General features: G+C 49.4%; 1 long non-coding RNA gene across 1 annotated transcript; it reads right to left on the bottom strand.

The window, feature by feature from the left end:
* Positions 1-770: 770 nt before the first annotated feature.
* On the bottom strand, positions 771-8614 carry LOC142044824 (uncharacterized). Its single transcript, XR_012654436.1, has 4 exons — positions 8302-8614; positions 8025-8130; positions 6614-6894; positions 771-1288 (listed from the first exon to the last, which is right to left on the bottom strand). It is a non-coding gene; the product is annotated as an uncharacterized LOC142044824 (long non-coding RNA).
* Positions 8615-16727: the final 8113 nt, after the last annotated feature.

Genomic DNA, 16727 nt, shown 5'->3' with positions numbered 1-16727 from the left:
AAGTGAGAGAACTCACTGATGAAGAAGTAGGCTTGAGATGAGCATCATATCACTGACTGTACCTTGCCTTACCTAGCTGTGGCGAGTGGTTCAGTTTAGTCCTCAGATTTTTTTCCCTCTGTCTTCCAGAGAGCTGATAAACTGCCATGATGAGACCATCCCAGCAACCGAGATGATGAATCTGTGATGTTGAAATCAGTACAAGCATCATCTTCTTAGGGTTGCGCTTGGAACAAGATTTAACTGAAAACTGAGTCAGAGCATACATCCAACATGTATGAATGTCCCTTAGGAAGAATTTCAGGCCTTGATTTCCCAATGATGGTCATAAAAGTAGGATTGGTCCCATAATTCATGGTTAAACTCAAAACCTCAACAACAAAGTAATTGTGACTTTGGTTAATTACACCATCTTCATTAACTGCAACTGGTTTGTTATAGTGAGATTTTATGCCATGACAATGACAAACCAGCAGGAAGGAGAGAGAAAACAGGTGGGGGGTTGACCCTGGCTGGACACCAGGTGCTCACCGAAGCCATTCTATCACTCCCCCCCCGCCCCTCAGCTGGACAGGGGAGAGAAAATATAACAAAGGCCTCATGGGTCAAGATAAGGATGGGAGAGATCACTCACCAATTACCGTCACGGGCAAAACAGACTCAACTTGGGGAAAAGTAACTCAGTTTATTACCAATCAACCAGAGTAGGGTGATGAGAAATAAAACCAAACCTCAAAACACCTTCCCTCCACCCCTCTCTTCTTCCCAGGCACAACTTCACTCCCGGATTCTCTACCTACCCCCGCAGTGGTGCACGGGGACGGGGAATGGGGTTTACGGTCAGTTCATCACACGTTATCTCTGCTGCTTCATCCTCTTCAGGGGCAGGACTCATCACACTCTTCCCCTGCTCCAGCGTGGGGTCCCTCCCACGGGAGACAGTCCTCCACGAACTTCTCCAACGTGGGTCCTTCCCACGGGCTGCAGTTCTTCATGAACTGCTCCAGCATGGGTTCTTTCCACGGTGTGCAGTCCTTCAGGAGCACACTGCTCCAGCGTGGGTCCCCCATGGGGTCACAAGTCCTGCCAGCAAACCTGCTCCAGCGTGGGCTCCTTTCTCCACAGATCCACAGGTCCTGCCAGGAACCTGCTCCAGCGTGGGCTTCCCACGGGGTCACAGCCTCCTTCAGACACTGCTCCGGCGTGGGGTCCTCCATGGGCTGCAGGTGGAGATCTGCTTTAATCGCAGCCATTGAAGGACAGCCAATCCTAAAACTGAGGTGGAAAACTGAAACACTGGTGTGGGTTGATCAATGGCCGCTCAATGCAGAAAAGCTGTCCAAGATTCAAGAGTTAGTACAAGAGCAGCTAGAGGCAGGACATATCGTTCCCTCTACTAGCCCATGGAATACCCGAATTTTTACCATCCCAAAGAAAAATGGGAAATGGCATATGTTGCATGATCTACGTGCGATCTATGCAGTAGTGCATGATATGGGAGCCTTACAACCTGGATTGCCCTCCTTGGTAATGATTCCAGTAGATTGAAACATTTTGATTATGGATCTGAAAGATTGGGGGTTTTTTTTTTTTACTATACCGTTACATCCTGAAGATGAAGTTTGCTTTTACAGTATTATCAAAAGGGTACATCAGATAATTAAAGGATTGTTAGCTAAACAAAAAATGGGGGAAATAGGTCTCTCCCTACAAGAAAGAAATTGGAAAGTTTTATATGTACGCAATTTTTTGCAGTTGGCAGGCAACGCCAATAACCCTCCCATGGTAATTCATAGCAGTGCCTTGAGCAATGATTTATTAACAGTAAAAACAACAGGAATTAAAGTAATGTATAAGGATTTGAACACGGGACAGTGGACAGGCCCAGCAGAAGTACAAGTAACCAGTAGAGGATATATGTGTGTCATTACAGATTCTGGACCAAAGTGGGTACCGGCTCGCTGGGTAAAACCGTGGAAATCTTCTGCCACTGTGAATGGGAGGAACACCACAACAGACGACCCGGGGGATAAAGGAGACAACAAGAGCTAGTGGTCAACTTTGTCATCGCTGCAGTTTGTCAAGAGCTTTAACGCAATTAAGAAAGCTGTCATTTCAGTTTAAAGCATTTAGCTGCGGGATGGGGACTTTGGAGTTGGTTTGTATCTTTGTTAAAAATCGGGGTTTCTTTTATTCTTGTGTATTTTATTAGGTATAATGTTGCTTTTTACCGTGTTTAATTAGCTGTGTTCATAGATCTTTGCAAAGGGCAATACAGCAGGTGTTAATTGATGGGAAAAAAAAAAAGAAAAAAAAAAGAGTAGGGAATCTCTCTGCACAAGAAAAGTTAGCTAAAGCCACTTATGTTTTAAATTTCCTAAATCGTTGATCTGATGCAGGTGGTCCACCGATATTTAGACACCTTTTATCCACATATCAGGAGCAGCCAGAAATTAGGGATACAGGCCCACAATGGACTCCTGCTTGATTTGTACGACCATCATCATCTGGAACATCCTAGATGGTGCGGCAATAGGAATACCACCTCAGCCAAAAACTAACATGTAGGTCACCTTGGCTAACATAACAGGTCAAGATTCTCTGTGCATTGCAACCACATCACAAAGCCAACAGACAGGCTATGACGCGTGCAGCGTGCCTGGCCAGCGAGCGCATGCGTCATAGGTTGTAACTGAGGCGGATTTTGGTAGCCGCTGGCCACATGTGCTGAAATCCGTTCCTCTGCAAATATATAAATACCAGGATTTGCCAAAGAGCGTCGGGCTGGGGTACAGCAAGGCCACTGTTGCCTCTGTGGGGATGCCCACATAAAGCTGGCACCTACCGATTGCTGGGCTGAGTTCGTGGAACAAGACGGCACAAGAATGTACAGATGGTCCATCCTTGTACGTTGCAATGTGTTTAAAAATTAATTGATAGATCAAGTAAGGCTGTATTAATTGACGGAAAACAAAAAAGGGGGAATCGCGGATGCATATTTAGCTAACGGTCACAAGAGCATTCCAGACACCTTTAGAAGGTCTTGAACAGAATAAACAAGATGACAAAAAAAGATGCCAATTAGAAAAACACAGGTGCGTATTCCACAATAAAGGGAACTTGGCACAAAGAACCTCAATTTGGCAGTTTATCTTGACCAATTAGACTGAGACAAGTTTCGCATGTTTTAGTTAGTCTTATGTTTATGCGCGTGTACAGTGTTGATATAACCAATCATTAAGTGTAACTAGGCGTGTGGACAGTGCATGAATAATGTGTGTAACCAATAGTAAAATAGCTAAATGCATGTACGGATGTAACCAATGTATAAAAATGTCTGATGCTCTAGTAAAGGGTCTTCAACTATGATCATATTGATCTGTCGTTGAGTCCACGATTATGCTCCCGCACTGCTGTGCCTGTGAATAGGCTGCACGGGGACAGTGAAGACCAGCAACAGCTTTCAGGGCTGGCAAATTCCTTGTGGGAGGAGCAGCTGGACGTTTGCCTTTTCGGAATGAGGCTCTGCCGAGAACGAGCGCCATGAGTTGTTCCGACTCTGGGAAAGCACAGATCCCCAGGGCTGTTGTGCCTGTCCTTCCCCCAGCTTTATATGCTGAGCATGACATCCTATGGTCTGGAATAGCCCTGGGGTCAGTCGTCCCGGCTGTGTCCCCTCCCAGCTCCTTGTGCAGCCCCAGCCTGCTCCTGGTGGGGCAGGGTGAGAAGCAAAACAGCCCTTGCCTCTGTGCAAGCACTGCTCAGCAGTAACAAAAACATTCCTGTATTATCAGCACTGCTTTCAGCACAAATCCTAAACGTAGCTCCATTCTAGCTACTGGGAAGGAAATTAACTCTATCCCAGCCAAAACCAGCACAACAGGGTACTTGACAGAGACGAAAGAATTAAAAAATGGGGACAGCTCACTAAACAAACAGACACAGGAAGAAAGTTTAAAAGGGAATGGGCTACATGACAGACAGGAATAACTTAAAGACAGTGAATAGGTTAAAGTAGACATAGAAAGAAAAAGTAAAAAGCAACAGGGTACGCAATAGTGAGGAAAGAATTAAAAAACAGTGATACATAGCTTGATAAAAGTAGACATAGAAGGAAAACTTAAGAAGTGATTGGGTACAGGACAGAAAAAAAATTTCAAAATAGCCCCAGTGAACTAAAACTGAGAAATATAAAGGAAATTTAAAAGTGACGGGGCAAGGACAGAGAGTAAAAAATTAAAAAATAAAGACAGTGAACTGGATAAAAGTAGACATAGAAAGCAAATTTTAAAAGCAACAGGGTACACAACAGACAGGAAATGATTAAAAAATAGCAATAGGCAGTTTCATAAAAGTAGATGTAGCATTGTGGTTTAACCCTGGCTGGCAACTAAGTACCATCCAGCTGCTCTCTTACTCCCCACAGTGGGATGAGGGGAGAATTGGGAGGGTAAATGTGAGAAACTCATGGGTTGATATAAAAAGTTTAATAATTAAAAAGACTTTTTTTATAAAAGTTGTAAGAGGGGGGAAAAAAAACAACAACAGAGAGAGAGGAAAAGAAAAGCCAAGAAAAACAAGCAATGCAAATGAAAACCATTGCTCACCACCAACTGAGCAATGCCCAGCTAGTCCCAAGCAACTGGGTACAGGACAGAGAGGGAGAAATTAAAATACAGGGTCAGGGAGACAGATGGGACATAGAAAATAAATTTAAAAAGTAACAGGGTACAAGGTGGTGCAGAAAAAATAAAAAACAGGGAGAAGAAGCTGGTTAGAGAGGCATATTAAAAATGTAAAAGGCAACAGGATACTGGGCAGAGTTGGCAGAAGAATAACAAGTTTTGAGCCATACACATAGGTGGGCAGGCAGAGAGGGAGGTGGAGGAGGGGAGGCAAGCAGACGTCTAAAGAAGGGTGGGCCAGGATGTAGAGGAGAGGATGTGTGACTCACCACAGCTCCTGGTGCCGGCAGGAGACCTTCACCGCCCCGACGCTTCTCTCTCTGCCTCTGCCCCTTCCTCCTCCCCAGTGCCGGCTGCCTGACCCTCACCCACTCGGCAGCACACAGCGGACGCTTCAAAGCTCCTCATCCACAAGGCTTCCTTGATACGTGGCGGCTCACGCATGTAGCCAACAGAGGCTGGGAACAGCTCAGAGGGATCCTTCCTTGCCACAGGGACTGGCCATTCCTTGCTGGAAGCACCTGCCAGCAGGACCCCCTTGGACTCCCTTCTCAGACAGTTCCCCTCCATCAGCTCCCAGAGGCAGGCTTGCCCAGGCATCCCCCTTTACAGCTGGAGCCCCTTCACACAGCAGGGCCAGCCCCATCCTCAGCCTCACTGGCCACACCTGGGGCCATCCCAGACCCAGCTGGAGCCCATCAGGAATAGGGGCCATTGCCAAAGCCCCACAGCACATCATCCCTGCCCCTGCACCTACCCACATCCAGGGAGACAGAGGAGGCAGGAAAAATTTATTCATTAATGCATATAAGAAATCCTGGCAATGAGTTGGCTACAAGGCTCAGTGCCCAAAGGCAGCAGGATGAGGGGATAAAAGGGAAGAGAAAAGCAGGAAAAAGGACAAAGGGACACAGGTGTGCAAGACAGGGAGCCAAGAACTTGGATGCTGGGAACAAGAGAGGGACAAGAAGCAGGAAAACGGTGTAGAAAGAGAAGAGCAGAGAGACTGAGCAGAACAAGAGGGATGGAGATGGAAGAATAAATAACAGGAAGCAGGGGAGAGAAGGGGAAGAGACTGGCAGGACAGGAAGATAAACACAGGACAAGGGACAGGGAAACATTCTCAAGTGATACAGGAGAAGAAACAGCAAGAACTAGAAAAAAGAAACAGGGAGCCAGGTAGAGAGAAAAATTTCAAAAAGCAACAGCATACAAGAAGCATAGGCAAGAACTAACAAATAGGCACAGGGAAATGTAGACAGAGGGAAATGTAGAAAGGAAATGTAAGAAGTGACAGGGTACAGGACAGAGAGGGAAGAGTTAAGAACTAGAGACAGGGAGATGGATAGAAGGAAACCTAGAAAATTCTGAAAGCAAAAAGTAGGTACATGGAGTTGCACAGAGGGAGACGCAAGAATGAAATTTGAAAAGCAACAGGGTACAAGAAACACAGGCAAGAAATTAAAATAAGGTCAGGGAGACAGAGAGAGGGAAAGGTAGCAAGAAAATTTTAAAAGCAACTGGATTTAAGAAACATACAAGAATTTAAATAGGGATGGAGAGGTAGAAACAAAGTTTCGAAAGTGATGGCATACAAGAAACATAGGCAAGATTTAAAAAATAGGGACAGGGAGCCTGATAGAAGGAAACTGTGGTGGGTTGACCTTGCCTGGCTGACAGGTGCCCACCAAGCCACTCTATCATTCCCCCTCCTCAACAAGACAGGAGGGTACAAAATACAAGAAAAGCTTGTGGGTCAAGATAAGGACAAAGAGATCACTCACCAATTACTGTCACAGGCAAAACAGGCCTGACTTGGGGAAATTAATTTAATTTATTGTCAATCAAAATCAGAGTAGGATAATGAGAAATAAGAACAAATCTAAAAAACCTTCCCCCTGCCCCTCTTTTTTTTTTCCTGGGCTCACCTTCACTCCTGACTTCTCCACCTCCTCCCCACCCCAAGCAGCGCAGGGGGGTTGCAGTCAGTTCATCCCAAGTTGTCTCTGCTGCTCCTTCCTCCTTCATGCTCTTCTGTTCCAGTGGCGGGTCACTCCCATGGGGCCGCAGGTCCTGCCAGAAAACCTGCTCCAGCGTGGGCTCCTCTCTCCACAGTGTCACAGCCTCCTACGGGTGCATCCGCCTGCTCTGGCATGGGGTCCTTCGTCGGCTGCAGGTGGATATCTGCTCCACCATGGACCTACGTGGGCTGCAAGGGCACAGCCTGTCACCATGGTCTTCACCACAGGCTGCAGGGGAATCTCTGCTTTAGCACCTGGATCACCTCCTCCTTTTCCTTCTTCACTGACCTCAGTGTCTGCAGGGCTGACAGCTTCTGCACAGCATTTTATTAGCCCTTCTTAAATATCACAAAGGTGCTACCAGCAATGCAGGTTGGCTCAGCTTTGATCAGTAGCAGCTCCATCTTGGACCTGGAACTGGCTGTGCCCAACATGGGGGCAAGTCCTGGTGTCCTCTCACAGAACCCACCCCTGCAGCCCCTGCCCACTCCCCCACCCCAGCTTGCCACACAAACTCACTACAACAGCGATCGGCTACAGGGCAGAGAGAGGGGGGATTGAAAAGTAGGGAAAGGGAGACAGAGGGGGGGGGGAGGGGGGGGGGAACAGCAATGGGCTACAGGACAGAGGAGGAACTAATAAAATGGGAGAGGGTGCCAGACAGAGAGATGGAGAAAAACAAAGATTAGGGATGGGCCACAGGGCAGGAGGAGGAATTAAAAAAGGGGACAGTGAGGTGGACAAGAGAGACTGAGAAATACCAAAAATATTGATGATCTAAAGGGGAGAGAGAGGGGAAATAAAGATTAGGGACAGGGAGCCAGACAGAGAGAGAATGGTAAAGACAAAAATGGGCTGTGGGACAGTGAGGGAAGAAGTTAAAACAAAGGGAGAGGGACCTGGAGCAAGAGAATCTAAGAAAATAAAAGTGTATCTAGAATACAGGGCAGAGAAGGGAATTTAGAAAAAGAGACACAGTGTCAGACAGGTGAGAGCAGCGGGAATTGTGAAAGGGCTAAAGGGCAGACAGGGAGGAAATTAACAAGATTGGGATAAGAAGATAGATGGAGAAAGACAAAGTAGTGATGGGCACAGAGAATAAAAAAAGAGGGATGGGACAAGACATAAGTGCAGAGAGAAAAAGAAAACAGAGAGGCAGAACAACAGAGAAAAAGAGGGACTTGGAGAACAAGAGAGGGAGAGTTGCAGGAAGAAAAAGAAAAAAAAATTACAGCAGTGAAAGAGAAGGTGGGGGCAGAGAGGGACTGGGATGCAGAAGAGGGGTGATGCCGCCCCAGGGGTCCAGGACTCACTGTACCTCCTGCTCTTGGAGCTGCTGGGAGAATTTGCCAGCTCAGACACGTCTGTCTCTCTCTCCCTCTCCCTTCCTCCTCTGTAGCTGCAGTCACTTGACTGTCATCCACCTAAGAGAATAGATTGGTGTCTCACAGCTCTTACAGTATGAGGCTTCCTAGAAACACAGCCTCACATGCGCACATACTACATGGCTGTACTGTGCTTTTGCTTACGCATACAGACCCTGCCGTGCACATTGGTCATCGGATCTGCTGAGGACTACGCTGATCCTTCCTCACCTGGACAGGCAGGCTATCCCCCGTCTGCAGCTGCCAGCTGGATCCTCTTTATTCTATTCTTCAGCAGCTTCACCTTTCTGTGGCCTCTCCAGCTTCAGCAGCTCCCGTCCACAGCCAGCAAGCGCTCCGCCTGTCCCCCTGTGCTCCCACGCCGCGAGGAGAGGGAGGCCGGGCAGAGACAGCCCACGCGAGCCTGAGGCTGCTGCAGTCAACGGCATCCCCGGGGATGAACGGACAACCGCACTCACAGCGTGGCCTCTGGGAGAGGGAAAGAAGCAGCAGTGACCATTATTACCATAGCTCAACCCTGGCCGGAGCCCCTCCTTCCGCAGGGGCTTCTGCAGATGCCGCTCGTTCCCCTGCTAACGGCACCCACGTTCAGGGAGACTCGAGAACATGGGAGGGCCAGCTTGCTGCCCTCACGACAGGGCTCGGGGGCTGCCTGCGGCTACAGCACAGGCTTCAGGGGAGGGGTTGGAGCTGGGGGCAGCCGCACGGGCCGAGCGGGGCCAGGGGAAGGCGCCGGGGGAGCTCCGGCCACTCGGGGAGGCGCCCGCTGGCCGCGCCTGGGGGGTGCCCGCCTCCGTCCCCTCTTCCCTTCTATCGGCTCTCGGGGAACCGCCCGGCGCTGCCCTGGCCCGGCTCGCCCCCGCCGGAGGGGATCGCTCTCCTCACCGGCGGTCCCTGCCCCCGCCCGCTGCCGCCCAGACCCCCGCCCCGCGCGCCGCCGCGCTGCTCCCGGGGACCGCGCAGGCGCCGGAGCGGCCGGAGCCGGCGCGCGAACGCCGGGCCGCAGTACCGCGCTCAGGCCACAAGGCGGCGGCAGCGAGAGCGGCGGCGCCGCTGCGCACCTGCGCGGTGCCGGCGCTGCAGTTCCGCGCCTCTGCGCGCCGCGCGCCCGCCGGCACCGCGCGCCTGGGACGGCGGCGGCGTTTCCTCACCGGGGGGAAGCGACGGGCGCGGCGGCCCCTCCCGCCGGTGCCGCGTTGCCGTTACCGTCGGACGGCCCGTGCAGGACCGGGGCAGCCCCGCGCACTCGCAGCCTCCGGGCTGCAGTACCGAACGTTGGTCGCGGGGTGGCAGCATCCCCGTAACGATCCTTTTCCGAGCATCGGGCGGATGAGGGATGACCGACAGCTCAGCCCAGGAGAGACCAGCCACAGGCGGGAACTACTTACTGGGGGCACAGGGCTTACGTTGCCCTGCCCTTTCCCCACTCGCAGCCCGAGCAGTCATCTTCATCGCCTCCGTTCCGAAAAGCACCCGAGGGCTGGAGCGTTTACAGCAGTCAAACGCAAAGGACACACAATTTGGGTGGGTGCTTCTGTCCCTGCCCCACAACCCTTTACCTAGAGGAGAAGCAGCTGTATTGGGTTTGCGTGGCAAGGTTTTGGTAGCAGGGCAGTTACAGGGGTGGCTTCTGTGAGAAGCTGCTGGAAGCTTCCCCTGTGTCCGACAGAGCCAATGCCAGCCGGCTCCGAGATGGACCTGCCGCTGGCCAAGGCCGAGTCCATCAGCAACAGTGGTAGTGCCTCTGGGAGAACGTACTTAAGAAGGGGGAAAAAAGTTGCTGGGGCACAGAAACTGCAGCCAGAAAGAGGAGTGAGAACAAGTAAGAGCAACAGCCCCACAGACCCCCAGGTAGTGCAGAAGGAGGGGAGGAGATGCTCCAGGCACCGGAGCAGAGATTTCCCTGCAGCCCGTGGTGATGAAGACCATGGTGAGGCAGGCTGTCCCCCTGCAGCCCAGGGAGGTCCACAGGGGAGCAGATCTCCACCTGCAGCCCAGGAAGGACCAGAGCAGGGGGATGCCCAAAGGAGGCTGTGACCCCGTGGGAAGCCTGCAGTGGAGCAGGCTCCTGGCAGGACCTGCAGATCTGTGGAGAGAGGAGCCCACGCTGGAGCAGGTTTTCTGGCAGGACTTGTGACCCCGTGGGGGACCCACGCTGGAGCAGTGTGCTCCTGAAGGACTGCACGCTGTGGAAAGGACCCACGCTTGAGCAGTTCATGAAGAACTGTGGCCCGTAGGAAGGACCCACATTGGAGAAGTTCGTGGAGGACTGTCTCCCGTGGGAGGGACCCCACGCTGGAGCAGGGGAAGAGTGTGATGAGCCCTCCCCCTGAGGAGGATGAAGCGGCAGAAAATAACGTGTGATGAACTGACCGTAACCCCCATTCCCCGTCCCCCTGTGCCACTGGGGGGGGTTGGTAGGGAATCCGGGAGTGAAGTTGTGCCTGGGAAGAAGGGAGGGGTGGAGGGAAGGTGTTTTGAGGTTTGGTTTTATTTCTCATCACCCTACTCTGGTTGATTGGTAATAAACTGAGTTAATTTTCCCCAAGTTGAGTCTGTTTTGCCCATGACGGTAATTGGTGAGTGATCTCTCCCATCCTTATCTTGACCCACGAGCCCTTTGTTATATTTTTCTCTCCCCTGTCCAGCTGAGGAGGGGGAGTGATAGAACGGCTGTGGTGGGCACCTGGCGTCCAGGTCAGGTGGCGTCCAGCCAGGGTCAACCCGCCACAGCAGCACAGGGAACCTGCGAAGGGTGGGGGGGGTTACCCTGGAGCAAGCCCCAGGGACTGCTGTATGGGTCTGCGTGAGGCATCAGGGTTGTGGGAGTAACAGCAGAGAGTCAACAGATGCTGGCGAGAGATTTTAAAAAATAAGGCAACACAGGTGACATCCTGAAGGCCGGCCAGAAGAGACCAAAAGCTGCTTTGTGCCAGAGGGTCAGCTCTGTTTAGCAGGAAACAGCGCATCAGAGCACACCAGATGCAAGTGGCTGATCTGCAAATGAGTGATACCCTGGTGATGCCCTGGGGCTCTGCTGTGGTGTTTACACCTTTCCTCACCTCTGTGCTCTCAGCACTCTGCTCTGCTAACCCTGCACATACACAAGTCTTCCTATGCAGGGCTTGTCACTTAGGTAAGACACCCTGCCCTCCAGCATGCAAAGTAATTAGACATGAAGCAGGGAAAGCAAAGAGGCATGTTGGGATATTGGATGTCCTCAGCAGATGACCGTAGAGCCCTGGAAGTTCCATCTTTGCTCTGTACAGGAGTGCACCTCTGCACTCCTTGCCGCTCCTGCCAGCAAGCGTCACAGTTGCACTTTGCTGCCTGCAACATGTAATACTTAGTAGGCTGGATAGGCCATTTGGCTGGATAGGCCGTTCTGCCAACATGTCAGGTGAGCACCTGAGTTCCTTTGGCTGCCTAATTTGCCTCCTTAAAACAAACACTTCAACACTCAGTTTCTTTAATTCAGATCCCTCTAAAGATCTCCTGGCCTGCAAGCCATTTTCAGCTAGCAACACAGCTGAAATACAGAGCTGGTAGAAATCTAGCTGTCATCTTGCTTTGACATCAAAAGGCTTTTGTAGAACCCCTGATTGTTTTGGCATCAAGACCGCAAGGCAAGATATATGCCTCTACTTGAACAAGCAAGACACCTGCCAAAAAGCTGTGCACATGTGGCTGCCTGTGGCCAACACCTTTTTCTGCTAAAACCAGAGCACAGTTCTCTTGTGAAGAGCCATTGGCAGTGCAGAAAGTACCTTGGCTTTCGCTGCGCCGGGTCCGCAGCGAACAGTGTCTTAGTCTGACTGGAGTGTACAGCAGCCTGTTGTCATCCCAGCCCCTTGCCCTTGAGAAAGCGGCTGCCTGTAGCCACGGCAGAACCACTGCTGCCCAAAGGGAAAGGAATGACTTGGTGTAAAGCTCTCCAGGGTCCCTGTGTCCCATGCAGAGTGGATGACCTCCGCAGCCTGTACACAGGGCCAAGCTGACAACCTGAGGAGGCACAGGGTGTAGCAGTTTCTGCAACAACTGTACTTTCCAGCCTAGCTGGACAGAGTAAGAGGTGAGAGAAAGGGGCCTGCTGGGTCCCTCAAGAGGCAGAATTGCTGTAGATTGTGCACTGGCTGTTTCGCTCTTAGCCTTTGGCCAAGTTACTTCCCAGTGGTTGGGAGATAGGAATGCTTGCAGGGCACAAATACTGCTGCTTACAGAGCAAAAGGCGCTATAAAGCAGCAATGAAGAACAAGGATGGCCTATCAAGATGGTAGAAATAACATGGAGAACCTCAAGCTTTAGCCAAGCAGAACCTTTTGCTACGGTTTAATCCCAGTTGGCAACAAAGCCCCACACAAGCACTCACTTGCTCCCCCACCCTCGGTGGGATGGGGGAGAGAATCAGAAAGGCAAAAGCAAGAAAACTGGTGGGTTGAACAGCCCCCCTGCCAATGTCCCCCCTAGTTTTATTACTGAACATGAATGTCATATGGTCTGGAATATCCCTTTGGTCAGTTGGGGTCAGCTGTCCCTGCTGGGTCTCCTCCCAACTCTCTGTGCACCCCAGCCTGCCCACTGGCGGGCTGGTGTGAGGAGTGGGGTGGGGTGCAGGGAAGCGGGGGGGGGGAGTTTGGGTGGGTGGCAATGAGGCAGGTTGGGGGGGTGCAGGCAGCAGCCCAGAGGTATGGAGGCAGAGGGGTTATGTGGGGGTGGGGGGTGGAATATAGAGGGGCACAAGAAAGAAGGGCAGCAGATGGGGGGGGTGTCGCAGGAAAAAAAAAGAAACTTGCACAGGGAAAAACTCACCTTGAAAGCAGTTGGGGCAGAGAGACAAGGGAAGATGGACAAGGATAGATGGGGGTAGGGGAGAGACGGACAGAGAGGTACGCGTAGGTAAAATCATGCCTGGGGGGACACGCCTAGAATGACCTACCCCAGTGGGTCCACCCAGGATAATCCACAGCAGGTAACTCACCAGGGGTAACCTGCAACAGAGAAGCCACACTGTCTGCCCCACTGTGTGTGTGTGGGGAGAGTGTGCCAGAGGATGGTGCCACATCTCTTGCTCAGGCTCTGCTCTGCGCTGTTTCTCCTCTGTTCCTGTGCTGGGACAGGCTCCCCAGGGCACAAACATCCCCAGTCCCTCTTGGCCCCAGACTCTCCCCACCAGACAGCCCATGCTGCTGCACCTGCAAGGCACCCACTGCAGACAGAGCCAGGAGCCTCCAGACACAGGGCTGGCCCCGTACCATCACTATGCTGAATGACCTGCTGGCAGCACTGGGGGGCATCTCCTGAGCAACACGAGATGCATATGACAACACATCTGAAAAGCAAAAAAATCCCAAATTGCATTTCACCATTATTAAAAAAATAGCACAGGAGAAAGAAGAGGAATTCAGTCAGAATAAGGGATAGGATAGTAGTTGAGCTAAAGGAGGACTCTAGGTAAACAGGTCAGCTCGAAATACAACACATCCTTTAAAAGTTAGAGCGATTTGAACTCTTAAAATCAATATTAAGACCAATTGATATGATTTTGAACACGTTCTGATGTCTCCCGGTAAGTCCCCAGATACAGGCAGTGAGTAAACTGCAGCTCATCTGAATTGTTCAGATTGTCACTCACTGCCGCTCTTTGCCAACTGCTTTATGTTCCTTCTCTTATCACCTGTGTAACTGCCATGTAAATGAGGCCCATACGTGAATATCACAGGAGATAGTCTGAACAAATGCCAGAAGCACAACTGTTCATGTGCCAGAGGGAACTACAGCTCTAGAACTCCTCCATGAGACATTATATTGCTTGCCTTCTGGAAATTAATTTTTAAAGAAATTGCAGTTTCAAGTGATTTTTAAATGGCACTGCAACCACCTTAATTAACACTGTAAACTTTAAATGATCCCTTCTTTCCCATGTAAACTATGTGATACAGAAACTCAGTGACTCACACCACAGTGTGATATGCTGTCCTGGTTTAACCCCAGCCAGCAACTAAGCACCACGCAGCCGCTCGCTCACTCCCCCCCCACTCAATGGGATGGGGGAGAAAATCAGGAAAAGAAGTAAAACTCGTGGGTTGAGATAAGAACGGTTTAATAGAACAGAAAAGAAGGAACTAATAATGTTAATGATAACACTAATAAAATGACAACAGTAATAATAAAAGGATTGGAATGTACAAATGATGCGCAGGGCAATTACCCGCCGATCGACACCCAGCTAGTCCCCGAGCGGCGATTCCCCCTGCCCCAACTCCCCCCAGTTTATATATGAGATGGGACGTCGCATGGTATGGAATACACCGTTGGCCAGTTTGGGTCAGCTGCCCTGGCTGTGTGTCCCCTCAACCTCCTGTGCCCCCCCCCAAGCTTTCTCGCTGGCTGGGCATCAGAAGCTGAAAAATCTTTCACTTTAGACTAAGCATTACTTAGCAACAACTGAAAACATCAGTGTGTTATCAACATTCTTCTCATACCTAACTCAAAAACATAGCACTGTACCAGCTACTAGGAAGACAATTAACTCTATCCCAGCTGAAACCAGGACATGTGCTAATATAGTTTTATTTTAAAATATGGCCAAAATTCCTGCTAGTATAAAACCTACTACAGTTCTTCCTACAAGAATAAATTCTTTCCCTTGGAATCTGTTAGATGAATGTGATATACAAATATGTGTCTTTATGCTACTCAAAGCAAGAATGTGGGGAGGAGAGATTATAATCCTATCTATCCACAAAGCAGTCATTTATACTATTGAAAAACCTTGAAGATTTATGCATAAGGCCAATGCAATGGTGTTGGGTTTATAAATATATTTAACACATTCATCTGTCTTAGATTTGTACTTAAGATTGTAAAAGATTGTGAAAACAATGGTTTTCAAGAGGGTGTATTAAGCCTACTGCAATAGCAAATGGGCCATAAAGCTTTTACCTGGGTGGGAACATCCAAAGAAATCTTAAAGGAGCAGGGAACTGACTTTACTGCCTGCCTTCAGTATATACCAACTTAACAAAACACTGGAGATGCGAAAGTTATAGGAACAAGGGGGAACATAGTTGAAGGTAGGCATTGGTAACATCAAACCCATTGGGGTTCTTGGAAAGGTCTAACCTAGTCCTGACAAAGATATTAAAAATGTGTAAGACATGAAACAGACTTGGAAAGAGCAGCTATTGATACCGAAAAGCCGGTTGAAGACACTCTCTAAGACTCATTTGGAGTTTTAGAAAGCAGGCATTCTTTATTGCAGGACTGGATGCACGGGGGATAGTTCCACCTAGCATGCATACCACAGCTTTAGCACTCACAGGTTATATAGAATAACTAATTGCATATTAATCAGATTAGTATACATATACATAAAAATAATTGCAACTGATTATCTTAGTACTGCCTACATCCGATCACGCGTGATGAAGGATCCCTTTGAGTCGAAGGGCTGCTTTTGCGACCACCGACCCATTTGAAGTTCTTGCTGGCTGTCCTTGAAGTCTTTATTCTTGTCCTTGTTCTTTGATCTTGCAGTTTCAATCACATGTGGTCAGTTTCAGCATTGTTCTCATCTAGTGTACAGGAACATCTCGTCATAAGAGCAAAGAACTGCAAAACTTATGAGTAACTACCTCCACTGGCTATACTTTTGTCTATTGTTTCAATCATAATGTTAGTATTAAGATTTCTAATAATTATTTACCAAATCTCACTTTTACAGTCACCTAGCAGCAAACCAGTTTCCACAGCTGGTACAAAATATTAATATTTGTGTTACAGGAGGAGCCACAATGTTTTGAATGGCTTTATGCTTTGACAGAATAGAAGTCTATACAGACAACAGCCTGGAGATACTCTAAATGTAACACATGCCACATGGGAGGAGAACCCTTTGATATCTAAAAATGTCTTCAGTTAGGTATGTCTTGTATCTGAGAGAAACATAGAACTAAATAAGGCAGTTGGGTTTGTCATTTCATTAGGCTGAAAAAAACACTTTATTTGGATGCTCCTGCAGTGCGTTAGTTTCTCAGGAAGAGGCTGTTCTCATTTAAACTAAGAAGCTAGAAGGCCACAGGTGGACACCCTCTTATTGATTGTACCAAAAAAAAGAGGTCACTGCCCTTAGTTTTTCACCACTATCAGCAGTTCCTTACCATCACCTCTCTGCCTCAGGCAATCACCCCATGGAGGCGACAGTTCAGCCACTGTAATTAGTTTCAGGTAAAACTGAAGTTAACCTGAGCTGATTCTGCCTGAAGTATGATGTCAGGGTATACTCGTACAAACCAGAGCCAACAGATTTCTATTAATCAAGCAGTAACAAGCACCAGGGGCTGTTACCTCGCTCATCACAAGAGACCTGTCCAGAGGAGAACCTCTGCCAAAGCCCAGGAATGGGCACTGTGATCTGTGGCCAGTAGGGAGGCCACCCTCTGGCTTTGGATCTTTAATTGCCTCCTGCAGGCTTCTCCCTTTCATTCAGCCTTGTATGGTGCAGTCTAACAGGAGACTCAAGCTTTTGTGGAAGAAAAAAATTCCAACAGCAGCTGCCTACTATGTTCTGCTGGTGGTAGCAGAATACTCTGCAAACTTCGTAATTAATGAAAACAGGACTAACAGAGCTGTAATTA

This window comes from Buteo buteo, chromosome 26 (genome assembly GCF_964188355.1).
Source record: "Buteo buteo chromosome 26, bButBut1.hap1.1, whole genome shotgun sequence".
Classification (NCBI taxonomy): Eukaryota; Metazoa; Chordata; class Aves; order Accipitriformes; family Accipitridae; genus Buteo; species Buteo buteo.
The sequence above is the reverse complement of the archived record's forward strand: the minus strand, read 5'-3'. Positions and strand labels throughout refer to the sequence as shown.